General features: G+C 45.8%; 1 protein-coding gene and 1 long non-coding RNA gene across 6 annotated transcripts in view; one reads left to right on the top strand and one right to left on the bottom strand.

The window, feature by feature from the left end:
* The window catches only part of ANKH (ANKH inorganic pyrophosphate transport regulator), a 171,419-nt gene that overhangs the window by 9,080 nt on the left and 134,958 nt on the right, over positions 1–27,381 (top strand). The window lies entirely within an intron of this gene.
* On the bottom strand, positions 7,784–21,078 carry LOC147350116 (uncharacterized). 2 transcript variants are annotated; one of them, XR_015148625.1, is made up of 5 exons: positions 20,400–21,078; positions 19,749–19,891; positions 18,928–19,111; positions 9,801–12,203; positions 7,784–7,921 (listed from the first exon to the last, which is right to left on the bottom strand). It is a non-coding gene; the product is annotated as an uncharacterized LOC147350116 (long non-coding RNA). The 2 variants fall into 2 exon arrangements; XR_015148626.1 differs by lacking the exons at positions 7,784–7,921; positions 9,801–12,203 and adding an exon at positions 14,258–14,423.

The following is a 27,381-nucleotide window of genomic DNA, read 5'->3' as shown; positions in this document are numbered from 1 at the left end:
GACTCCTCAGGGCATGCAACTGGAACCAAACGGTTGGAACGCAGAATGTTTACCAGCAGATTAAAGGAGCAAACTGAGCCAAGATGAGAGGGACAGGAGTTGGCTCTGTGGCCATGATCTTCCCAGGATGTCAGAAGTAAAGGTAACTTACTTTGTGAGGCACACAGGAAGGGTTGGTTTGGGTGGGGGAACTTTCAGGATTGTGGTCCAGCATAAGCATTTACATGGTGAGAGCTGGTCACTCCTGATTTTCTTAACTAAAGCGTAATGCGCGTGTGCTAAGTCAATTCAGGCGTGTCCAACTCTTTGCAACCCTATGGACTGTAGCCCACCAGGCTCCTCTCTCCACGGGATTCTCCAGGCAAGAATACTGGAGTGGGTAGCCATTTCCTCCTCCAGGGGATCTTCCTGACCCAGGGATTGAACCCACACCTCTTGCAGCTTCTGTATTACAGGTAGATTCTTTACCACTGAGCTGCCCAGGGGAAGCCAAATAATAATGAGCCCACATCAATGAGCTTGTATGCATCCCTGTTCAGTTTTTTGTCTTTTTTTTTTTTTTTTTAAGAAATACACCATTAAGTCTAGGGAAGTTTCTGAGTCCCAGACTGTCATTTTTTTCACTTGCCAATTGGCATACGTGTGGCTGTTTAGTGTTTTCAGAGGTGTCTTTAGGATGATAAGAAGTATATATAGTACTGACTGCTGCTCCATCAACAGCCCCAAGATCTGTTGGCCACTGGGTCATGCATTTTAACACAGGGCAATGGTCATGTGGAGAATCTAAAATAGCAGATTACAAAAAAAGAGAAAAAAAAGTCATCTGACTCCTTTAAATGGTTTGGCAGGAAATTCACCGTGGCTGGGACACAGCTGCCTCCCACGATGTGTGGCCTAAACTTGATATTTTATAAGGACAGACAGCACAGAGGAGAGTAACAAATAACAATGCTTCATAAGAGAGTGGTAGCTGTTGCCTCTTCAGGATCCTAGCCAAGTCCAACGCAGAAGCAACTGAAAAGACCCCTTGCCACCCGCTTGATCCAAAACAGGGAGTCAGAGGTCTCTGCTCTGCTTTAGACTCACATTCAGTTCTGTTTCCCTGGAGCTCTCCCGGGAGCTTGTTTTTTCTTGGGCCGGTTACGGTTCCACCCCCTCCCATGTCCTCTGTAGCGTTGCATCACCTGGAGTCCCACGGGAGGTCAGGGTGGACCTCCCAGCCTCCCACACTGAGCCTCACATCTTTCCGTGTCAACACCACCTGCGTCTCACACCTCTTGGGCTGGTTACCAAACCCAGTGAGGCTCCCTGGAGCTGTTGGCAGTTCAGTCCAAGTGTTTACCAGGCTTCCCTGGATGAGCCGGTGTTTTAGGAGCCTGGACTTAGTTCCAAAGATCCACTGTAGGGCCCCGAGCGATTGGTGGCTGAGATGCAGAACCACTTTTGTTTTCCTAAAATTCATGATTAATTGCTTTTAGGCTTCATATGTCCTCTTTCAAGGGAGGAGTCTGTTTTTCTTTCCTTTTCCCATTTATATGCAGTGAAATGTACAGATCTTATGTGAACAGGTCCATGAGTTTTGACCGATGACAAATGTATACCCGTGTATAACCCACACCCTGATGGCTCAGTGGGTAAAACGTCCACCTGCAATGCAGGAGATCCAGGAGATGTGAGTTCGGTCCCTGGATCAGGAAGATCTCCCGGAAGAGAATGTGGCAACCCGCTCCAGTACTCTTGCCTGAAAAATCCCATGGACAGAGGAGCCTGTTGGGCTTAAGTCCAAAGAGTCACAAAGAGTTGTGCACAACTGAGCAACTAAACACACACACACCAGTCAAGATATGGAGCGCTTCCATCAGCCCAGAAGGTTTCTGGTACCCCCCTCCCAAGGGCCAGCTGCTGTTCCAAGTGCTGTGGGAGCCTTTTTAATTGCTCGGACAAAGCGACACACATGCCTTCGGTCCCAGATAACTGAGTTTGAGGCCGCTCGTTGTTATTACAGTCCATAGCCCTGTGACTTTTTCCTGCTGCAAAAAAAAATGGCTCGATATTGTGGATTATAGTGGGTTTAAGGTAGACAATTTTGACTCTCTGTGTGAAATAACTTTTCTCTTTATTTTGTACAATTTGGTGTTTGTAATTCTTCAGTGAGTGTATATCCGTCAGTTATATGATCATTTTGATTTTCAGATATGCTTAAAAATTAAAGTCTGCTTAGAAAGCTGGCATCATACAATGAAATGTGGTACGTACATACAGTGGGTTCTTTCCAGCCCTATAATAGAAATGAAATCATGATGTATGCGACAGCACGGATGAACTTTGCTGATGTTATGCTATGTGAAATAAGCCAGACACAAAAGGACATGCTTTTGTGTGTGTAGATGCCTCCACCTATATGCAGTACCTCAAATAGTCACGTCACAGAGACAGAGGGTGGACTAGCAGTTACTAGGGTTTAAGGAAGGGAGGAATCTGAGCTATTGTTTAACGGGTACAGAGTTTCAGTTTGGGATGACAGAGTTCTGAAGATGGATGGTGGTGATGGTTACACAATACTGTGAATGTACTTAATTCCACTGAACTGTACCCTTTAAATCAGGGATCCTCAGCCTCCGAGATCTTAAGGCCTGATGATCTGAGGTGGACCTGATGTAAGAATAATAGGAATAAAGTGACAATAAATATAATGCACTTGAGTCATTCCCCAGCCATCCCCCCCACCCCATCTGTGGAAAAAATTGTCTTCCACAAAACCGGTCCCTGGTGCCAGAGAAGTTAGGGACTGCTGCTTTAAATGGTGAACATGATAAATTTTATGTTATGTATATTTTATCAAAATTTTAAAATTTTCATGAACTGCATAAGATGCTCAGAGAGCCAATAGGTTTTGAAGAGGCCTCTCTTTAAAAAAAAAAAGGTTATTAATTTTATTCTAGATATGCTGCTGCTGCTGCTAAGTTGCTTTGGTTGTGTCCAACTCTGTGCGACCCCATAGATGGCAGCCCACTAGACTCCCCTGTCCCTGGGATTCTCCAGGCAAGAGTACTGGAGTGGGTTGCCATTTCCTTCTCCAATGCATGAAAGTGAAAAGTGAAAGGGAAGTTGTTCAGTCGTGTCCGACTTTTAGCGACCCCATGGACTACAGCCTACCAGGCTCCTCTGTCCATGGGATTTTCCAGGAAAGAGGACTGGAGTGGATTGCCATGGCCTTCTCCGTATTCTAGTTATAGTCATTGTATAAAGAAGGAAAATAAAAGTATAGAAAAGAAAGGGCTTCCCTGATAGCTCAAATGGTAAAGAATCTGCCTATAATGCAGGAGACCTGGGTTCAATCCTTGGGTGGGGAAGATCCCCTGGAGGAGGAAATGGCAACCGTCTCCAGTATTCTTGCCTGGAGAATCCCATGGACAGAGGAGCCCGGCGGGCTACAGTCCATGGGGTCACAGAGAGTCAGACATGACTGAGCAACTAACACTTTCACTTTTCTTCATAGAGAAGAAAATAAAAATATATAACATAATCTCTAGACAACCCCCCCCCCGCAACCTGGAACTAGTGCTGTTTATTATTTTAGTGCTTGTCCTTCTCATCTCTTTCTATGTATATATTCTAAAACAAAATTGTAACCTCTTTCCATTTTACCTCAGAGGCAAGTTTCCCTTCAATTTCCAGTATTCATCTCAGATGGCATTCTTTCACAAGGATACACCATTCCCAGATTAACTGATACTCTGTGGCTAGATTTCTGTTTCATTCTATTACGAACAGTGCTCTGAAACGTGTTTGTTCAGGAATCTGTTTCTGATTATCTCTTTGGATTAAATGCTTGCGGGCTTGTGCCCCTTTCCAAGGCTTCCCCTGCGTGTGACACCACATGCTGTCCCAGTTGTCGCAGTTTCCCCTGCAGGTGCCTACTGGATGCGGCCCCATCCCGAGCAGGCCTTCCCACCCTCATTGCTAGATCTGGCATTCTAGTTCTCTCAAAGCCATGTGGTACTGAACTCTTTCGAGTGACTTCTTGTATTAAAAGCATGTTTTAAATGCCGAGAGATCAATTCAGTGTTTCATCATGTAATACTTTTAAACTCTTTCAGGCCATACATTCTTTCCAGGAAGCATGTATCAATATGTTCACTGCCCAAAGTGAAAGAGTTAGTCGCTTAGTCGTGTCCAACTCTTTGCCACCCCAGGGACTATAGCCCGCCAGGCTCCTCTATCCATGGAATTCTCCAGGCAGAAATACTGGAGAGGTTGCCATTTCCTTCTCTACAGAATCTTCCGCACCCAGGGATCAAACCTGGGTCTCCCACATTTCAGGCAGATTCTTTACTGTCTGAGCCACCAGGAAGGTTCAACCACGTGCCTACTTGGGGATGGACATGAGCACAGGAAGGAAGAGGAGTGAGTTGGTTTTACTCTTGTATCTCTGGGAAGATACCTGTCTCTGCAGGTTTTAAGGCAGAGAAAAGTGCTTTTTTTTTTTTTTAAGTGATGCTTCCCAAACTTCTTGTGTGAATTCGTGGGAGGGGGAAGAAAAATTAACCCATCTTCCAAGGTGTCAGGTCCTGCCTGAGACACCTGGCAGGTACCATGGGGGTGTCCCCACCCCCACTTTAAAGATGAACAGATTGAATAGCTGTGCCAGGTCATTCAGCCTCTGCAGAGTCACCAGGCTCCTCTGACCAGTGGCTCATGCCTAGAGTCTCAGAGGAGAATGTTTGGAGTTGCCTGTGTTCTAGGGAAGGGCGAAGCTAGTGATGTTTAGAGGAAAGGGAAGATAAAAGGTCCTCCTGTCTTTTCTACTCTCCTTGACTGTGACTTCTTCCTTTAACCCAGTCACCTTGCTATTTAGAGCCCACTTTGGAGAAAAGGGGCAGCGTGAACTGAGGGAGATGGTTCAGGCTGATTGAGAGATGCACTGGATTCCTGCGGCTTCTCCTCTGTAGTTTCTAGCAGTGCTGCAAGCTGACTTCAGCATGGCTGAGGGAAAGAACTTCCACGTCTGCCAGGCCCCTTGGGCATGACCTCCTTCGTTTGTGCACCACACCCCAGCTCTGTGACCTTGAGCAAAGGCCTTGACTTTTGGGGCCTTCAGTTTCCCCAGCTGTTAAATGGGTGTAAAGGGTTTCCATCCCTTCTTCTGAAAGTGTAGACCACACAGACACTGGACACAAAGAGCTTTGAAAGATATGAAGAGCTTTGAAAAATATGTAAAGAAATATGCTCGGGCTTTACTCCAGGCTGCTGCTACGCCTGTTTGTTTTCCCCCATCCTTGACTAGAGCTGACCTTTCTTCCCTTGTATTGAATTTGTGCCTTGCATTAAGGGGCTTGTTAAACTAGGGCCAGTGAGGGGCAAGCAGAAGTATGCTGGAGGACAGATGCTGGAAATACTTGGCTTTTACAACATGTGTATCAGCAATACTTCTGCTGGGTTCCCCTACTTTGGGGGAAAGATGTTTACAACTGGATCTACTCAGTAGTACTTTTTTTTTGTTTTGTTTTGTTTTTTTTAGTTGAGTTACTAAGGCTTAGGTAATGTGCTTTTTGAAATGGTAGGTTAAATTTCTATTTGCTCTTAATTATAGGTGGCTGTTTGGCACAGATTTGGCGGAGGGTGGCTATGGGGACCACTGACTGCTTCTCTAATCTAGACATATAAACAGGACCAAGCCTTTTTCAAAAGGCTTCCCTGGTGGCTCAGATGGTAAAGAATCCACCTGCAATGCAGGAGACCCTGGTTTGATTCCTGGGTCAGGAAGCTCCCCTGGAGAAGGAAACAGCTACCCACTCCAGTATTCTGGCCTGGAGAATCCCATGGGCTATATATAGTCCATGGGGTCGCGAAGAGTCAAACACACTGAGCAACTTTCATTTTCTGGCAGTAACACATCAAGATGTTTGAAACCAAGTATGGGGGCTGCTTAATGAGTTGAAAGTTGTCACCCTCTTTCTTGGGTGCTTAGTATAAAATTTTGGAGTGTTTCACTATTAAATAGAGAATCATTTCACTATTAATGGATAATATGAAACACAGTGGGCGAGGGTGCCTCCATGAATGTGTTCCTTAAACAGGTGTTTCTTGAACACCTGCAATGTGGCACGTCCTGTGATAGTCACTGAAGGTGAAATAGGAAAAAGGACTGACTCAGCCCTTGCTGGTGCAGTAATTAATCCAGAAAGGCAAGCAGACAGGCAGGCAGCTATCAAAGAATGTGATCAAGTCGGAGATAGAAGAAGAATAGGGTGTTTACCCCAGGACCCTAAGTGTCAGGTCAAGCTGAGACCAGAGATCTAGAGACAGTGACAGGTCCTGTCTTCTGGAAAGCAAGAGAATTCCAGGTAGAAAACGGTAGATGCTTGGAATGACTGGTACACGGGACAAGCCAGGAGCGGGCAGGAGGGCGGGTGACAAGGTGAACAGAACCAGGGAAGACCCACCCAGTCCGGGTGAGAAGCTCTGCCTTGATCATTAGGGCAGTGGGGAATTTTGAAGGGTTCTCAGTGGAGTGCGGTTTGCTTGGATTTGCCTATTTGAAAAGGTGACTTTGGTTCCATTGTGGCTAGTGAGTGAGATGGAGGTGAGAACAGAGGTGGGGAAACCGATCGAGATGCTCTTGTGGACGCCACCAGAGAGACAGAGGCGGATGACCTGGAGAAGGGCTGGGGCAGGGAGGGAGAGCTACAAGAGACATGATGTCCAGAGTCAAAGGGCCTTGGCTGCCGATCGGGTGGGCTGGGAGAAGATGAAGCCGATGGTGATGGTACCGAACTTTAAAAGAGCTGGTGGTGGGTTCCATCTCAGTCATGTTAATTCATTGACAACCGGATTTAGTGACATGTTTCAAACTGCTTGCCTGAGAGAGAAGACAAGTTATGCATAACGGCGGGAACAGTGATAAATAGTATCCGGATCACATTGCTGTTGTTTGTCTCTCTCTCTTCTGCCCATCCTCTCGAAGGGGCAGCTCCATTACGTTATCCATAAATGGGAGCTTTTTGCCTAAATGCAAATACTATGAATATTCGTTTTTTCCTTCACAATGTAAAAATGCTTTATTGTAACACAGTAATTTCTCAGCCATTTGCCTTAAGGAAACAGTGATTGGAAAATTCAAAAACACTTTTGAATATTTGACTTTGGAATACATCTAGGACTTTGGGGGAAGCATGTTTATCTGCTTCATCATTGCGCTGTGCTAAGGATACTATCACAGTTAGACTTGGTGCCTGGTGACAGCAGAGAGGTGCCATCTGGAATTAAATTTGATGAGGCTCCATGATTTTGCTCCATTTCTCTGTATATTAAATGTTTACTGTGTAAACAGCAGAGAGGGGACCAGCCTTAGAGGGGTTCTTTTTATGGTTTTGTATTCGTTTGTGTGTTTGTATTTGGTATTGTCTGCAGCTTTACAGCCTGGTTGTAATTCAGAAACCTTATTGAGAATACATTTTGCTCTAAAAATAATATGATAAATTGTGGGTAGATTTCCAGGCCACTTGACCAAAGTTACATAACCCCTAATGTTATTAAAATATTATCTATTTGCACCAAAGAGTAGTAGAAAATCATGCTGTTAGAATAGTAGTCATTGGGGAAAGCAGTGATGCTGAAAAATATTATTTATCTTAATTAACTTAACGAACAGTTGGCTTCGTAAAACGTAGGGAAGGTGCTGGCAGTTGGGAAGGGAAGAGATGGGTCCCCGGGCCTTTGAGACTGGGTGAATTTAAAATCAGAATGTCTTCTCCATCCGCGTGCCTCATTAGCTGTGATCGTGGTCATTTGAGAACTCATAAACGGGAGTGTCAGACAGTCCTTGGAGGATGACTTGACAAGACTTGGGAGAGAGATGTGAAACAGATTTCCTGGAGTGGAATTAACAGGCGGGACTGGGCAGATTCTCCTGGGTGGACTGTGGGAGAAACAGAAAGTGTGAGGCTGGACACCCCTGTAGACTGCTGTGGGACCCCTACTTCCTGCTGGTACTGGGGACCCAGGGCAGCCGGGGTGGGAGTAGGGGTGGGGGTGGGGATAAGATGAAGGTCACGTGCCTTCATCCACTTCTGTGGGAAACCACTGCCTGTAACCTGGAGGCATCTGAAGTCTGCAGTGGTGAGCCTCCCCTCCTAGTGGGACGGGGAAGGCAATTTTAAATGTTTTCATATGGAAAATAACTCTGATTTCTTTATGGCTAGAGAAATACTTGCTCTGCTGGTCACAATCAGTAGCTCCCTGGACTTCAGAATTCATCCTCCCTGCTCTCTAATTTATTGTGATCTAACCATGGACGAAGGAGCCTGGTGGGCTACAGACCATGGGGTCGCTAGGAGTAGGACACGACTGAGCGACTTCACTTTCACTTTTCACTTTCATGCATTGGAGAAGGAAATGGCAACCCACTCCAGTGTTCTTGCCTGGAGAATCCCAGGGACGGGGCAGCCTGGTGGGCTGCCGTCTATGGGGTCGCACAGAGTCGGACACGACTGAAGCGACTTAGCAGCAGCAGCAGCAACAACTGCTCCACTCTTCTTACCAGGATAATCCAATGGACACAAGAGCCCGTCAGGCTATAGTCCATGTGGTCATAAAAGAGCCGGACACGACTGAGAGGCTGAGCATGCCCGCAATCATCTTAGGTGCCTGGCTAATTTTCAAGGGCCCTGCCACTCCTGTATCATGGTTCCTTTTCTGTAATTAGTCTGTAAGTGGCATTTGAATTCTAATTAAGTGTGTTATCACTAGGTTTTCTAGTGAGAATAGAATTTTAAAACAACTATGATATATGTCTACTGAGGTAGGCTTACCTGTGCCTTCATTGCAATTGATATGCTCTTGAAAAATAGTCAAAAAGCAGCACTTAATAGTAAGACAACAATAAGCTACTAGGAAGCACAGAACTGAAACGAGACTTGGGGGAAGTAAAAGTATTTTCTATAATTGGACCATATCCATATTGTAAAAGAAATACCTCTAATGTGTGTGTGTGGTGGTGGTGGTGTGGTTGTATCCAACTCTTGTGACTCCATGGATTGGGAACCTACCAGGCTCCTCTGTCCATGGGATTCTCCAGGCAAGAATACTGGAGTGGGTAGCAGTTCCCTTCCCCAGGGCATCTTCCTGACCCAGGAATCAAACCCGGGTCTCTTGCATTGCAGGCAGCTTCTTTACCAACTGAGCTACAAGGGAAGCCCATGTGTGTGTATCTGTGTGTATGTATGTGTTAGTAGCTCAGTTGTGCCTGACTCTTTGCGCCCCCCTGGACTGTAGCCCACCAGGCTCCTCTGTCCATGGAATTCTCCAGGCAAGAATCCTGGAGTGGGTCGCCATTCCCTTCTCCAGGGGATCTTCCCCACCCAGGAACTGAAGCCAGGTCTCCTGCATTGCTGGCAGATTCTTTACCATCTAAGCCATGAGGGAAGCTCTGTGTGTGTGTGTACATATATATATGTATCCAAATACATTTGTTTCTTTCTTTTTCTAAGAGTCAGCCAGGGTTATTATAAATACCTTAAATTAAAAGGGGGGTGTGAAACAAATATTCAGCCCAATTTTTTTTTCTTTAAGTTCAGCAGAAATGGATAGGCTTTTCTCAGGATGCTGTAAATCAGCAAGGACTGGTGTGCCTGCAGCACAGAAAGCCAAGCTCTGAGAGCAGGTGTTTGCAGCAAAGTTAGGGTTTATTGCAGGGCGTCAGGCAAGGGAGCGGGAGACAGCCTCAGATGCACTGCCACTTGGTCTCTGAGCTGGGGCTGTTTTTAAAGGGGAAGAACCAAGAAGCTGGGGTTTATCACCTTCTCGTGATATCTCCTGCCATTGCTTCATTGTAGTTGTAGGGGTTCTGGATGTTCCCCGCCCCCTTGCCTTCTCTGGCCAGGCGTTCCATGGCTTGGGGGGTCTGTTAGCTTATCTTGCTCTGGAGAAGCCATCTGAGTCCGTACGTTAATGATTATATCTACAATAGCAATTATAGTCTGTTAACAGCAGCAATTTTAGTCTTCTGACTCTGGTCAATGAGTGTTCAGTTAGCCCAGGATTAAGGTCGGAGGGGACAAGAAAGGGGTTGGAGGTCGGGGGGGACAAGGAAGGGAATCAAATTTTGGATAGAGAGATTAATCATCAACTCAGCAAGGGAACTCAGATTGAGGGGGACTCACTTTTTCTTTTTGTTGGGGTTTTTTTTTTCATGATCCAGTTGGATTTATTCCAGGATTATGAGGGTGGTTTATCACTTGCACATCAACCAATGTGGTACACGACATCAACAAAAGAAAGGGTGAAAATCGCATGATCAGCTCTTTCTTTTAACGCCAAAAACATTTTGTATGGGGGTGTAGCCAGTTAACCATGTTGTGATAGCTCCAGGTGAACCTTGAAAGGGACTCAGCCATACATATACATGTATCCATTCTCCTGCAAACTTGCGGGGGGGGGGGTGTCTCAGTTTTCATGCAACAAAATGCACATCACTCTTTCCCTTGCCTGGCGCATACTTCACATTTGGAGAGCACTTCACAGTTTATAAAATATATTCTCATTGAATGCAGTAGGTGTGGCACAACCCACGGGCACGTTGGGTGACCCTTTTTGGGAGAATGTGAAACCATCAGCAGGGGATGGCTGTGGAAGATGAACCTGGACATGAGAACCCAGTGGTCCCCAGCCCTCACTGCACCTCCTCTCCGAGGGGAGCCGCATCTTCCTTCTGTGCCCTGGATGGTGCTTCTTCACAGGGGTCCCCTTGAGCATGGAGGAGTACAGAGTCCAGTCTTGGCGTTACAGAAATCGGCATGAGCTGTATGGAGCTCCTGGGAGTTGGGGATCTATGCTCAGGTCAGCAGACCACAGCTAGAGGACCGCCTTCCTTCCCTGTGCGTCTCCCTAGACTAAGCCTCCTCTTCTTCTTCCTGTTCGAGGCTCTGCTCTGTCCTCAGGAAGAGGATGCGTGCTTCCACTCCAACACTGAAGTGGGGTCACAGCCTAGGCTTAGCAGGTCAGAGCCACTTGCTGGCTCCACCCTGTTTATTCACTGCTCTGTCCTTCAGCATCCCTGCCTGCAGCTCTACCTTCCCCAAATGCAGTCTCCTTCTGCCCCTCCCTCTCTCCTCTGAACGTGAGTGCCTCCTGGTCCTTTCCCTTAATCTATGCTGCAGAGTATCTCTGTCTTCAAATCTAATCAAGTGAAGAAAAAATAAAAAACCACTCCATGTGGGCTTCCTGGGCTCTCATTGGCTATACCTTCTGGAAGACTGCAGTTTCCTTGCTTTTCAGCACCTTTTCATAAATCATGTCTCTCTCTCTCTTTCTTTTTTAAGATTTTTTTTCTTTCCAAGCATTCATTAATTTCAGATTAGTTTCCCCAGCTGAGTTTCTTGCCTTTTCATGGCAGCCAGCTCCAGAAGCCAGCAGCCTTTGTTCTACCCTTCCTGGGGCCTCCAGGCTCTGCTGCCCTCTGCACCTGGTCCATCTCCAGCATCCACAGCGTCTCCATGGTTACATGTCTGTGTCCCCATCCCCCCATGAACCCCTGAGGGCGAGTGATGTCACCTACCTACTTTATCTGCTCCGGGCTCCCCTTCCTACAGCTTTCAGAAGGGCACAAGTGAGATAACTGGGTGCAGTGAGCCCCCTTCCTGAAAACATAAGCCACGTGACACTTGCGATTTGCTCAGGGTTGATGGGGCTGGCATCTCAGTGTGCAACCAGGGTGGCCTCCCTCCTCTCCCAGCCAGGAAGCAGCTGAAACAGTGATGAATCTGGAGGGGATTACTAACAGCACAGACTTGATATTTGGGCTTGTCAGCCGGTCTTAAGTAGATGCCTGGAAGATTGAGTACCTTGAAAAACAGTTATTCTTGTGTTTGGGTGAGAAATCCTTTTCTGGTGAAATAAAACATACAGAACGATGCCTTATTGGGGAGGTGATTTCAGCCCGAGGGGAAGGGGGGTGATTTGTGACCACTGGGGTGCCCCCCTGATATGGAGACGGTCTTAACCATACAAAGGCGCATCATCCCAGGGAGGTGAGGGAGGGTGCCCAGGGAACCCCTAGTCCACTTCCAACCCTCAACCCTGAGAGCCCACAAAGGCCAGCTTCTCATTAGCAATGCACAGGCAGGTGACGTTAGAGCAGTATCTCAGTGCTCAGGGATCTTGCTTGATTGACAGCTGTCTTCATCCAGGGAAGAGGAATCACCCTGCACAACCATGGCGAGAATTAGACTGAGAAGATCCAGAGGTGAAGAACAGCATTATTATATTAGCTATTGTCTCCTAAGAAAGAGCATTCTGCACTTTTTGGGTCATCAGAGTGGGCTATGGCCAAACCAAAACACTCTGAATATACCACATTATATGTCAATGCAATGGCAACGTTACATGTTTTAACATGGGATAGGAACAGAATAACACTGGAGTAATAGTCATCTGATAGCTACCAAACACTGTTGCTATTAAGCTCGCCTTCCCTACCTCTATCTATCCAACATTTAGCCTTCAGTTCGGTTCTGTCACTCAGTCGTGTCCGACTCTGTGACACCATGGGCTGCAGCACGCCTGGCCTCCCTGTCCATCACCAACTCCCAGAGTTTACCCACGCTCATGTCCATTGAGTCGGTGATGCCATCCAACCATCTCATCCTTTGTCGTCCCCTTCTCCTCCTGCCTTCAATCTTTCCCAACATTTAGCCTCATAACCTGCAAAAATTTCTGTACAAATAAAGTTTAGTAATCATAGTTTATAAGCTCTCTCTCTATTTAATGCTGTAGGAGGGGAAAGTCCCTTGCTACATGTGCTCAGTCTTGTCCAACTCTTTGCGACCCCATGGACTGTAGCCCACCAGGCTCCTCTGTCCGTGGAATGCTCCAGGCAAGAATACTGGCAGGGGTTGCCATTTCCTACTCAGAAGGGATTCTGATTTTGTTACATCATGATTTTGTTACATCATTTACCATTACACAGAGGGAGAAAATGTGATCAGAAATAGAACTTGAATGCTTTCCTCCTAAAAATCTAAATGAGACGGCAAGAGACAAAATGCATTTGGGACTTAACCACTGCATCAAATTTGTAAAGAAGAAATCTGATCTCCAGTATATGCAGTTCCTTAGCAACTGAGGTTGAGGTCCCAATCCAAAGGGAGAACCGTGGAAATAAGAGTGGTATGTTTTTAAAACACAGCACTGTTTGGTAAACTAAACTCTGTTCTGTTTTACCCATGATATGACATGTACTTGTTTGCATTTATTTCCCTTTTGAGGTTATTAAATCATCGAGTACATAACCTCGGCAACATTCTATTCATTTTCTGTCATTTGAGGTTGCCCTTAGCCTGATGTAAAATATTTACAGGTTGTTTGAAATAAGCTAGATTTTCTTTTTAATGGGATGGAGCTAATTTTAAAAAAGGAGAGAAACAGCACAGAACAGAACCCTTAGAAAGCAAAGCATGGATTTCCCATAAAGCTGATGGCAGGACTTCGAAAACAAAGCGTGCAACCCAGACTGGATGAGAACAGTACAATTAATCCCTAGTGACTGCCCGCCCCTCTAGTCTGCATGTCAGTGTGGTTTCCCAAAATATAAAGATAACTGTTTTATGCATGTGCTGCTGTCCCTTTTAAGGGTGGACAGCTCGTAAGCTTGGAAGCATTTTTTCTTCTTTTATCTCCTCTGAGATGTGTTTGCATTTTGTAGTTTTTCTATTTGTTTTTAGCGAGGAAGGGGGTGAGATGCTGGGGAGGGTAGAGGGAGATGAAACACTCTTTTCCTTTCAATAGATCATAAAAAATAATTTATCCCTTACCTTTCCTCATAATGAGATGTCATCTGCTTCGTAACAGTCACTCCTGCTTTATCACGGAAAGGTGCAGTCGTGACATTTGAAGTTTCTCATCATCAAAGAACAGAGTGTCCCATTAAAAAAAAAAAGCAAACTGAGCATCCTTACTGAATTTTTCCATTGTAGTTTTGGTGGGATCTCCTAACGAGCTGTGGTTATTTAGAAACGCACAGTCCTCACTTGCTGTCCATCCTCAGCTTGTCAGAGAGGCTGGGTCCCTGTCTGCAGGCACAGGACAAACAGCACCTGTCCCTCCGCCAACCCCTGTGCTCGCTCAGCCTGAGCAGTAAGGTTGTCCTTGGCTGATGTTGCCCTGGCAGTTGTTGGGGACCCAGAGGACAGCTGAAGTGACAGTATCAGCCCCGGGTAGGGCTGCTCCCCGGGAGCACAGATGAAGCCCTGGATAGACACCATCCTTCTTGATGACGACACTTTTGTTCGCTTAGCAGCACCAGGAGCTGGCTGCTTCTCTTGGCTGAAGCCTCAGGTCCTGCAGGAAGACAGGGTACCTTCCTTTCTTCTGCCGTCAGGGCCTCCTTATACACAGCTGTTATCCGGAGCACCGCGGCGCCACTTCTGCAGCAAAGACTGCATTTCAAGACCAGGAACAACTCATTTTCCCCTCAGTCATCTCTGTCTTCTTTACTGGCCATGTCATCACTCATTTTGGGGTGCCTACTTTGACCTCTCTTTCTCCTCGCACCCGCCCCCCTGCAAGTATCAATGGAGATAATAAAGGTTTAGCTCTTGTCAACGAACACTGTGCTTTTTGTGATTTATCAGCCGCTTCCTCTCCTGAGAACAACACGCTGATTTTGAGGCGAAGCCCTTCATCTTACAGGACAATCTGCAAGTTTGAAAAGCCCTGAACTTGAAGTTTATTCTTAGACCATTTCGTAGTGGGTCACGTATGTGTGTTTTCTCTCAGACGAGTTGTGCTGGATGAAGGAGACTCAGTCTCTCATAGAAACAGCCCAGGAAACAATAATCAGTTGCTTAGCCATGACTTTTCATTTCCTCTTGAACGCCCATTCCGTTGCCCACATAGGAAATAACTGCCAAAGAAATCCCCTAGAAGGCTGAATGACTAAAAAGCACTTGGAAGTGGTTATTAAATAAATCTTACCCGCTTCATATCAGAGTCCAAACTCCACTGACGGTTACACTGAATCCATGTAAACGATAGGAATGCCTTCTTAAACCCTTGACTCATGGAAATAGTTTTCTTGGACACCTTGGTAACAGTCTGTAAACTTTAAGAATCATAGCCACTTCCTGGCAGTTTGACATGGTGCTAAAAACATGATTTACCAAAAGATACTCAAAGGTTGGGCTTCCCTTGACTCAGGCAGTTAAGAACCAGCCTGCCAGTGCAGGAGATGCAGGTTCTATCCCTGGGTCGGGAAGATCCCCTGGATGAGGGCACGGCAACCCACTCCAGTATCCTTGCCTGGAGAATCCCATGGACAGAGGAGCCTGGCGGGCTACATTCCATGGAGTAATGACAGAGTCAGACATGACTTAGTGACTCAGCAACAACTCACAAGGTTAGAATTTGTTCTACTGGGCTCTCTTGGATGGTGAAAAGCCCACAAGGAGATTTTCCTGTGTCCAGTTTGCAGCACCAGGATTAACCTGTTACCTTTGGTCCCCTTGCTCCTTTGGCCATTGGCCAGTGTCACTGGACATGAAGGGGACCCCCAAAGAGCCCAGTGTGGGGAGAGTCCAGTTGGGCTCTGTCTGGTTCCCTTGGTGGACTGGAATCCCAGGGGAATTTGGGCAACCCTGTCTTGCTTCTCCTAGGGCCAAAACAAAAAATTCCTTTCGAGTCATTGTCAACCCACTCTTTGTGTAGGGGGATTCAGAAGACCCTGTAAGTCTGTGGCATGTGTGTGTGCGTGGGGGTGCCAAGTTGCTTTAGTCATGTCTGACTCTTTTCGGCCCCATGGACTGTAGCCCACCAGGCTCCTCTGTCTGTAGGATTCTCCAGGCAAGAATACTGGAGTTAGTTGCCATGCCCTTATTCGGGGGATCTCTCCTTCCCTGGGAAGGGATCGAACCTGAATCTTCTGCAGCTCCTGCTTTGCAGGTTGGGTTTCTTTTTTCTTTTTACCACTGAGCCACCAGGGAAGCTCCTAAGTGTGTGGCCCTATGTGATAAAAGCAGCAGGTACTCAAGTCTTATGAGAAACTCCTGGACTCTGGCACCTAAACACACACACACACTCATTTTGTTTGATCACTTGATAGTGCCTTCTTGTCCTTGTCCTTTCTTAATGAAACCAGAAAATGTGAAAAGAACCAAAGCCATCCTATTTTCTTCTACCAGCAGCAAAACCTTTAAACCAGGGGTCCCCAACCTCTGGGATCTAATGACTGATGATCTGAGTGGAGTTGCTGTAATAATAATAGAAATGAAGTGCACAGGACACGTCACGTGCTTGAATTATCCCCAGATCTTCTCCTCCCGCCCCCACCATCCATGGAGAATTGTCTTCCGCAAAACCGGTCCCAGGTGCCAAAAAGGGCAGTTTAATCCGCTGCTTTAAACCTCAGGGTAGTGGCTTCAGCTGCAGGATAGAAGGTAGATAGACAGCTCTGGGCTCACTTATCCGCCCAGACTAGACTCTCACCAGATTCACTAATTACATAAGCAGGTAAAACGATACTACATTTTTGTTCTTTGCCAAAATAAACCAGATGGAAGATTTATTGGAAGGCACGTTTCTGTCAGCACCATTCATCTGAATGGTAAATGATCAGATATCTTATTAAAGTCCTCCCTGAAAGTTCAGCTGTAAAGAAAGGTTTGTGTTCCCCTCACCTGCTGAGCTAAACAGGAATAGAAGAGCAGGAAGAGGTTGATAATATGATAGGTTGCTAAGTCATTTCTCCCCCGAGGGAAGCATTTTTAAGTAGAAAATTGATACCAAGCCAGCGGCTCCAATCCTCCCTGGAAGACAGTCCTAGAAGCACCAGAATTCTCGGACCCAGACAAAGAGCTTGTTATACACAAAGGAAAGACTGGGGGCCGGGCGCCAAGAAAGACAGAAATAACTCTCACATTCAAAGCAAACACGGAAAATCCTTAAAGTCTGGAGACTGTGCCGATGAACAAGTCCTCATCTGCCTGCTCTTCAAGCTGGACCATGGCAAAGCCGAACGTTACACGGTGGACTGGGCACATCTGAGTCCAGGTGGCCTGGCAAATATAAAGTCATTTCTGACTTCCTCTGTGTCCCCTGATCTCCGAGTTACAGCTACAACCCCTTGGGTGTGGTGTGTGCCTGCTAAGCTGCTTTAGTCATGTCCAACCCTGTGACCCTATGGGCCGTAGCCCACCAGACTGGAGTGGCTTGCCATGCCTTCCTCCAGGGGATCTTCCCAACCCAGGGATCGAACCCATGTCTCCTAGGGCTCTTGCATTGCAGGTGGGTTCTTTACCACTGAGCTGCCAAGGAAGTCACCCTTTAGTAGAATCTAAACAGCCACAGTGAAAACTCACCAAAGTGAGGACAAGCCTGGAGAGTTAGAAGCTACAAGGGAAGCCCTTGGAAGCTACAGTCGAGATCAAAATAGCTTTCCTGTCTTTTTTTTTTAAGATTTTTTTTTCATATGGGCCATTTTTAAAGTCTTTATTGATTTTGTTACAACATTGCTTCTGTTTTATGTTCTGGTTTTTTTTTTGGCCCCGAGGCACGTGGGATTCTAGCTTCCCAACCAGGGATCGAACACACACACCCCTATACTGGAAAGTGAAGTCTTAACCACTGGACCACCAGGGAAGTCCCAGCATTCAGGTCTTCCTTTAGGTTGAGGACATCTTCTAAGTTAAAGTTTGACAGCTGCTTTTGAGCTGACAGTCAGGAAGGTTGGCAAAAACGCTGAAATAGTACATGTAGCTAGAAACAGGAGAAGGCAATGGCACCCCACTCCAGTACTCTTGCCTGAAGAATCCCATGGAAGGAGGGGCCTGGTGGGCTGCAGTCCATGGGGTCGCGAAGAGTCGGACAGGACTGAGCGACTTCCCTTTCACTTTTCACTTTCATGCATTGGAGAAGGAAATGGCAACCCACTCCAGTGTTCTTGTCTGGAGAATCCCAGGGACGGGGGAGCCTGGTGGGCTGCCGTCTATGGGGTCGCACAGAGTCGGGCACAACTGAAGCAGCAGCAGCAACTAGAAACAACGCTGGGCCCAAAGAAAGGTCAGGGAAACTTGGCAAGTGAAACACAATTGGGTATTTAGGAAGTAAGTGAGCCTGTTGTGAGGAGAAAGAATGGACTACAGAGAGAAACATAAGACATTAGAGTTGTCGCAAGACTGCCAACCTTGGGGATATTAAAAAATTTCAAAAGGCTTTAAGTTATACCTGAATTCAGGGGAAGAAAGGCATGGGGCAGAGGAAGACAGACCCAATGGCCTGGCTACTGAAGTTGTTCTGCTCTGAAGCCAAGGGGCTTGTTTGCTCTGTGGTGAGTGTGAACTTGACTGCAGCCCAGAATGGTGGGGATGATGCAAGAACACCCTATTCTTTCCCCTTCACCCCCCACTCTGTGGATTCACAGAGGGAGAGAAAAGCATTGTGCCATTGTCCCATTACAAAAAGGTCACATTCAGTTCAGTTCGGTCACTCAGTCGTGTCCAACTCTTTGCAACCCCATGGACTACAACACACCAGGGCTCCCTGTCCATCACCAACTCCCGGAGTTTACTCAAACTCATGTCCATTGAGTCGGTGATGCCATCCAGCCATCTCATCCTCTGTCATCCCCTTCTCCTCCCGCCTTCAATCTTTCCCAGCATCAGGGTCTTTTTAAATAAGTCAGTTCTTCGCATCAGGTGGCCAAAGTATTGGAGTTTCAGCTTTAGCATCAGTCCTTCCAATGAATATTCAGGACTGATTTCCTTTAGGATGGACTGGTTGAACTCTCAAGAGTCTCCTTCAACACCACAGTTCAAAAGCATCAATTCTTCAGTGCTCAGCTTTCCTTATAGTCCAACTCTCACATCCATACATGACTACTGGAAAAACCAGTGGGCATTCAGGTGTCTAAAATACATCCCAGGTATATTTACTTACCTGTGTGTGCACAATGCATGCTCTCTGTGTGTGAGTGGTGCTGCCTGGCGGTCAGTTTGGAAAGTCAGGATTTCATTAACCCTGGAAGATTCTTCTTAAGGCTTCTCTTGCATCGTCTTCTTTTGGCGAAGACCCATACCCTCCGCCACCCAGAGCTTACATTACAGCACAAACCAGGACACATCTAGGAGAGAGAAGAACCTTCCACCTGAGTTTCCTGCCTCCCATCCGCTGCCTCTTCAGGCTCAGGCAGGCCTGGTCCTGGCAGCCCACTCTTGCTTGAGGGTTGTCTGGTTGACCTCTTCTGCCCCTAGGAGGTGGGCTTTTTTATTTTCCTTTTGGCCAACCCCTATACTCGTCAGCAGAGGCCCCCATCTGTTGGGGTCTAAATCAACTCTGAATATTCATTGGAAGGACAGGTGGTGAAACTGAAACTCCAATCCTTTGGCCACCTGATTCGAACAGCCGACTCATTGGAAAAGACCCTGATGCTGGGAAAGATTGAAGGTGGGAGGAGAAGGGGACGACAGAGGATGAGATGGTTGGATGGCATCATGGACTCAATGGACATGACTTTGAGTGGACTCCAGGAGTTGGTGACAGACAGGGAGGCCTGGCATGCTGCAGTCCATGGGGTCACAAAGAGTCGGACATGACTTAGGGACTGAACGACAATGTTATAGAGAAATGAGAATCGAAGGACGCAGTTGGGGAGCTGAATGGCCCAGGAGATGGGCTCCCACCACCTCAGGGCAGGCAGTTACCATCCTCAAGGTGTTCTAATCACCCAGTGCTCTGGCCACTGCTCAGTAGCCCCTTACCATGAAGCTCCCTAAGACTCTGCTGTCCTGCAGCAGAACCACATGAGAACGGAGGAGGTGGTGGGAAGGACAGATTTTTCTCTCTAGGCATCTTCATGTGTTCTGCGTTGCATGTCCAGAACATCCTGCTCTAGGTGCTGTTACTGAAAGAAAAGGGATGGAAAATCGTCATCTACCGGTGACGTGGCTGTTCAGTCATAGCTCATGAGCACTTAGTGAAGTGCTTGGGAGACTGAAGAAAATTCCTATTCCCTGCACCTGCCAGCAAATTCGAGTTCTGCCCAAGAAACTTAGCTAGTGTTTTCTCAGGATGCTGCAAACTAAAGGCTCAGTAGGCCACCTGGATGGTCAACTCACTGTCCTTTCTCTGCATATGCAGAGTGAGACGGGCTTCCCCGGTGGCTTAGATGGTAAAGAGTCTGCCTGCAATGCAGGAGACCTGGGTTCAATCCCTGGGTCAGGAAGAACCCCTGGAGAAGGGAATGGCTACCCACTTCAGTGTTCTTGCCTGGAGAATCTCATGGACAGAGGAGCCTGGAGGACTGCAGTCCATGGGGTCACAAAGAGCTGGATGTGACTGAGCAACTAACACACACATGCATAGTGAGACAGAGCTCGTTCCCTAGGAAGAACTAGGCAAGGCTTACCTACCTGCGTGTCCTCTCGGCCCAACCACGCTGGCCAAGCCTGAACAACTAGCCGGTCCTGGGGCTCAGAAGGAGGCCTCTGGACTGGTGTGGCCCCTGCAGGCCAGCCTCCTTGGGGGTGGTGCTTGGTCAGAGCTGGTCTCTGTCCTTGGCCTTCAGATCTGCTTGGTGAGCTGAGCTTTCCATGTGCTTCACTGCTGCTGAAAACACACCAGCAGTCTCCAGACTGACAGGTGGGAATTGATTGGCAAGGCCGTCAGCTGGGTAGGAAACCCCACTCCCAGCCTTAAAGCGGTCTCAGGTGAGATCAGTATTTCAAAGAACCCCTGCTCCCAACTCTTTTTTACCAAATCTACCTTTAAAAGAACAAACACTGTAAATTTCCTCACAATACATAGCCTTCTATGCATCTGTTACCTAGGAATTCATCTGATTTTATCTAGTTATCTAGATAAAACCATTGATCTAGTTAGCCTTTTACTACCTCCCAGTCCAATGTTCTTGCCTGGAAAATCCCAGGGATGGTGGAGCCTGATGGGCTGCCGTTTATGGGGTCGCAGAGTCGGACACAACTGAAGAGACTTAGCAGCAGTAGGGGTAGAAATTGCTCATGCTTATTATTCTTTTGTAAAGCACTAGTCCATTTAATTTTTCTAAAAATAAAACCAAAAAAAAAAAACAAAACAAAAAATAAACAAAACCCAACTCCTTAGAACTTCAGAACTGATACCCAGTTCTAGAACTCTAGGGTTTGGGGAAAACACAGTGCCCACGTATTGTTGAACCTTGAAGACATCACTCAAACTGAAATAAGCCAGTCTCAAAAAATCAAACACTGTATGATTCCACTCATCAGGTACCTAGAGGGGCAAAATCAGAGACAGAAGGAGAATGCTGGTTGCTGGGGCAGGGTGGGACGGGGGGAGGGAAGTTAGTGTTTGATGATTGCAGAGTTTCAGTTCTGCAAGGCGAAGAACATTCTGAAAATGGATGGCGGTAATGCTTGTACAATAATGTGAACGCACTTCATGCCACTGAACTTCCCACTTTAAAAAAGTGGTTAAAATGGTAAAGCTTATGTTTTTTTTTTACCGCAATTAAAAATAAATTTTAAAGAAGAAAATATTTTATGCTTTATTTTCCCTTGGACCTCTTTCAGGCATTTGAAAGCACTTGAAATATTTGTCCAGATTGAAGAGGCCCGGTTTTTTCTTTAAAAACCTTGTGTGTTGGCTCTTCATCCCTCTAAACACTTTGTTTGCTCATTTCTCCCTAATGGGTCTTCCCAGGTGGTGCTAGTCGTAAAGAACCTGCTTTCCAATGCAGGAGACCTAAGAGACGCAGGTTAGATCCCTCCAGGGAAGATCCCCTGGAGGAGGGCATATCAACCTACTCCAGTGTTCTTGCCTGGAGAATCCCATGGACAGAGGAGCCTGGTGGGCTGCAGTCCATGGGATCACAAAGAGTTGAAGGAACTTAGCGCACACAACACTTCTCCCTAAAGAATATAAAGGCAGTGGTTTGACATGTCAGTCATATACATTCCCCCTCAAAACTTTTAGGACAATTCCAGACATGTGCTGTAGGGTGAAGGAAAAAATCATAATTAAGTATTAGCCTGTCAAAAGTGAAAAAGTGTTGGTCACTCAGTCATGTCCGACTCTCTATGACCCACTGGACTGTCCATGCCGGGCTCCTCTGTCCTTGGAATTCTCCAGGCAAGAATACTGGAGTGGGTTGCCATGCCCTCTCCAGGGATTGAACCTGCATCTCTTGTGCTGTAGGGTGAAGGAAAAAAAATCACAATTAAGTATTAGCCTGTCAAAAGGCACACTGATTTGGAGGAGCTGTGGGTTTTCTTACTGAGGTTTCACTCAATGGGAACTTCCCTGTTTTCCGTTCATCATCTGTTTCATAGACGCCCTTGGCACCTTCTGGGATGCACCTTGGCTGTCTTGGTGTCCAAACCGTCTCATCTGGGACAGACTCTGAGGCTGCCCGAGGAATCATTAGTGAGTCAGAGAGAGCTCTGACAAGTCAGTGGTATTTGAAAGCAAATCTGAAAACTCAGTACTTATTAAATCAGCTCATTTGTCATTGCCAGAAGCCATCTTATACAGCAAATTCAAAAGCATTTGCCTTTGCTTAAAGCTAGCAACTAAATCATTAGAGTAATTGTCACACTGTGGTTAATAATACTGTATTGTATGTTGAAGGGTTGCTAAGAACGTGCATGCGTGCTCAGTCGCATCTGACTATCACCCCATGGACTGTAGTCTGCCAGGCTCCTCTGTCCATGGGATTCTCCAGACAAGAATACTGGAGTGGATTGCCATTTCCTCCTCCAGGGGATCTTCCCGACCCAAGGATTAAACCTGTCTCCTGAGTCTCCTGCCTTGACAGGTGGATTCTTTACTACTTAGCCACCTGGGAAGCCCTGTCACCAAGAGAGTAGATCTTAAAAGTTCTTATCATAAGATAAAAGGTTGTAACGATGTGTGGTGATGGATATCAACTAAACTTACCATGGTGATCATTTAGCAATATATAAGTATAAATCATTATGGCTTACACTTGGGCTTCCCTAGTGGTTCAGTGGTAAAAGAATCTGTCTGCAATGCAGGAAACGTGGGTTCTATCCCCTGGGTTGGGAAGATCTCCTGGAGAAGGAAATGGCAACCTGCTACAGTATTCTTGCCTGGAGAATCCCATGGACAGAGGAGCTCAGTGGGCTACAGTCATCCATGGGGTTGCAAAAGGGTCAAACACGACTTAGCAACTAAGTAACAAAAAACAACATAGTTTATACCTCAAAAGAATATGATGTTGTATGTCAATTATATGTCAATTAAAGAAAGTGGGAGCAAACGTTTGAATTATTTTGATAGTGGTGATGGCTTCACTGGCATATGTGTATGTCAGAATATCAAAGTGAACACATTAATACACCTATTAAATATACCACAATAAAAAGATGTTTAAAAAAATTTTTTAAAGAAGATATGTAATGAAAAAAAGAGTAACTGTCACAAATCAGTAAAATGCAGAGATCAATTAAGCCCATAAATAGATTATTCAATTTCACATTTAATGTGAATGAAAGTTTTAAAAAATCAAAATTTGGTTGCACTCTGAGTCCAGAAAAGAAAGATCCATATTCATGATTTTTTCAGGTTTCACAGCCCCCTCCTTCCTAGAAAGTTGTAGCAGAAACAACTTTCTTGATGTGATTCTTAACATGTTTGTCCTAGCATAAAATAGAAAATGGTGGACACAAATACTTTGCTGGAATAATCTTCCTTCTTTAAAATCGCTGAACCATAACTTGGATGAAACAGAAAGAGGAAAGCCAAGCTATTATTAAAAAGTGTTGGGGGAATTCCTGGCTTTGGCCAGATGCTCCACCTGTTGAGAATTGAAAAGAATATTGGGATCTCTTCATGAACAGACGGTTTATAGGAGATGTGAGGTGTGGTCAGGATGAAAACCAAATGGTATCATCCATTGCTGTGTGGCAAGAACCCCCGCCCCTTTTAAGACATGAAGAATGTCATGTATATTCTCTTGCTTATTCTCAGAAGGTTTCTGGGACAGTCACAGAGGGGCGTGGCTATGTGTCTTAGATGAGGCCAGCCTGGACATTTATTATGTTAGATTACAAAAAAGTCAGATACTGGTCATTTTCATTGGTTCAATGTGTGATTGGTTACATGGTACTTGACATGACCTTGACATAGTCAAGGTGAAATTCCTACCTTTGATGGGGAATATTCTGTCTTACATTCCTTCACAGGTCAAGATGAATGCTGGGTCCCACAGACATCTGGGGCTTCCCTTGTGGCTCAGATGGTAGAGAATCTGCCTGCAATGCGGGAGACCTGGGTTTGATCCCAGGTTGGGAAGATCCCCTGGAGAAGGGAACGGCTACCCACTCCAGTATTCTGGCCTGGAAAATTCCATGAACTGTATAGTCCATGGGGTCGCAAAGAGTCGGACACGGCTGAGAGACTTTTACTTCCACTTCACGGACATCCGAGACTTGTGTAAAGTGTCTTATTTACGGTGCAAAGTTAGAATATTGAGAATGACCGGCTACAGCCGGCTACCCTTAGGACCTTTCATTCTGTTGTCCAGTGTCTGGTAGTTTCTTCTAGGAAAAGGAGAATTTAGGGCTTGTCTTTTTCTAGTCTTGATTTCAGCCTGACAGTAATAGGAGTTTGGAGACTGATCAAAATCTAACCAGTCTTGAAAGCAGAACCAAACAAAAGCCCGTTTTTAAAACTAAAGATTAAAAAAAAAAAAAGGACTCTGTCTGGGTTTTGTTCTTAACTGATAAAACTCTAAGAATTGAGGCTACATGCTTAAACTTGACAGAATATGCTGGTACAATATTCTTTAAAAGGACCAAGTCAGACAGTAAGACAAAACCATGTGTGTGTGTGTGAGAGGGTATGTATGCACATGCATGCCCGCCCTTTCAAATTATGAAGTTTTATTCCCTGTGTTAGCATTCTTTTGACAGTAGTGAAGCATTCTGTCTAAGTTCAAACTTAGGTTTAAACTTAAGGATATAGGTCAGGAAGTAAAAATGTTGGATGTTATGGAGTTGGTCACTATGGAGCTTCCTAGGTGGCATCAGTGATAAAGAGCCCACTGGCCAATGCAGAAGACATAAGAGACACGGGTTTGATCCCTGGGTTGGGAAGATCCCCTGGAGGAGGGCATGGCAACCCACTTCAGTATTCTTGCCTGGAGAATCCCATGGACAGAGGAGCTAGTGGGTTACAGTCCAAAAGGTTGCAGAGAGTCAGACACAACTGAGCAACTTAGCATGCACGTGGTCACTATGGTAACTCACTCATACATCTCTTGCTGTATTTTCTAGACCTTTCCCCTTAAAGTAGCATGAGACTAGGCTCGGTTTGCTAAACTGAAGTAAAGACCCATTGGGATGATCAGATCAAAATCACTTTATGACACTTTGCTGAGATGTTCATGAACAGCTTTCTGGTTGCCTTATTGGTTAGAGATTCTCATGATATTTACAGACACCAGAGTCCCAGTGCTCAGGCCCTTCAAATTATTTGTCTTCATGTGGATAATGACCATGGCCAACACAGGCACACCTTAGCGGCTGGGAGGGATTGGGTTGGGTTTTTACCTGGGTACACCTGCAGTTTGCATACCTTGGCAGAAAAAGATCATGCCATGGAGTGTTTTTGTTGTGCTCATTAAGTAATTTATTTTAAAAAAAATAAACTGTTTCTAAGCTTCCCTTTATCAGAAAGTGTGCAAAGAAGCATCTGCCAAATAACACAATCCCAGTGGAATTAAGCAAACAGTCCTTCAGGGACCAGTTGTTTGTGTTGGAGCTTCTCTCCTCCTGTCTCCTCTCCTTCTGACACCCAGGAAGGGGAGTGGCTCCTCCAGGCTTGCACAGAGGAAGAACACAGCTCTGGAGTAAAATGTATATGTGGTTTTCTAAAGGGAGAGGGGATTACCCCTGAATGTGACAGACGGTGCCTGGTTAAGCAGAAAGGCAAACAGGAAATGGAATTTGCAGTCAGCAGGAGCATCTGTTATAATCTCACAAGCCCGGGTGTTTCTGGACCTTCCCGTGGCTTGAAATTAAATGATGGGGGAGCAGGATGAGGTGGACGCCTCAAGGGGTGCGTGTAGGACTCGGTGCTTTGCATCACCGGCATACCTCCTGTAAGAAGGACTGGTGGCCTGATGGTAGTTTTGTTTTTCAATGTCAGAGAAACATTTCAACCGCACAGAGCAAACCATGGGCACAGACTGTCAGGTTTTCCTTTTGCAACAGGACAGGCTCTTCCAAGACACAAACTGTCTGAATGATTACCTAGAGGCACACATCCATCTCTTTTAGCAACATATCTCCGTCTCAACAGAATTAAAAATATTTATGGAAGCACTTTACAATTTTACCATCTCTGTCCAAATCCAGAATTATAACTCCAAAAAAAATCTTGAAAGGATATCACCATAAAAATTAGTTGTACTAGTATTAAAAGACGCTTGCTTCCTGGAAGAAAAGCTATGACCAACCTAGACAGAATATTAAAAAGCAGTGACATTACCAACAAAGGCCCATCTAGTCAAGGCTATGGTTTTTCCAGTAGACATGTATGGATGTGAGAGTTGGACTGTAAAGAAAGCTGAGAGCTGAAGAATTGATGCTTTCGAACTGTGGTGTTGGAGAAGACTCTTGAGAGTCCCTTGATCTGCAAGGAGATCAAACCAATCAATCTTAAAGGAAATCTGTCCTGAATATTCATTGGAAGGACTGATGCTGAAGCTGAAACTCCAATACTTTGGCCACCTGATATGAAGAACTGACTCACTGAAAAAGACCCTGATGTTGGGAAAGATTGAAGGCAGGTGGAGAAGAGGAAGAGATGGTTGGTTGGCATCACTGACTCGATGGACATGAGTTTGAGCAAGCTCCGGGAGATGGTGATGGACAGGGAAGCCTGGTGTGCTGCAGTCTATGGGGTCACAGAGTTGGACACGATTGAGCGACTGAACTGAACTGAATGGAGTATTAGGAGTTTGATTAAACCTGCTTATTTGTAAATGTTAGTGAAATAAACAACCTTTTCTTCTCTCCCAGGGCTGACTTATTTGAGGACAGTTCTTTGCTTTGTCTTGATGATGGTAATCATTACAAAAGGTTAAATCGCCCTGACTCTGTTCAGGTAATGGCTCTAAGTGCTTTGTGTGTATTAATCCATTCATCTGCTAAATAACCTGACCATACCGTGATTGTTGGGATCTTCTTTCTCCAAAGGAGGAAATAAGGCTCAGAGACCATAAGTGACTTGCCCGAGGCCACACAGTAGATCTTAACATTTTTTAAGAGTCTCAAGGAATTTCAGTCGTCAGTATACTCGGGTTTTCTCCCTAACACTGCCCTTTTCTCCCTGTTTTTGAGCATGCTTGCCTTGACTGTAATTAGCAACCAG

The sequence above is a fragment of the Bos grunniens genome, chromosome 20, assembly GCF_055505025.1.
Source record: "Bos grunniens cultivar Pamir isolate PY7600 chromosome 20, Bosgru_T2T1.0, whole genome shotgun sequence".
NCBI lineage: Eukaryota > Metazoa > Chordata > Mammalia > Artiodactyla > Bovidae > Bos > Bos grunniens.
The sequence above is the reverse complement of the archived record's forward strand: the minus strand, read 5'-3'. Positions and strand labels throughout refer to the sequence as shown.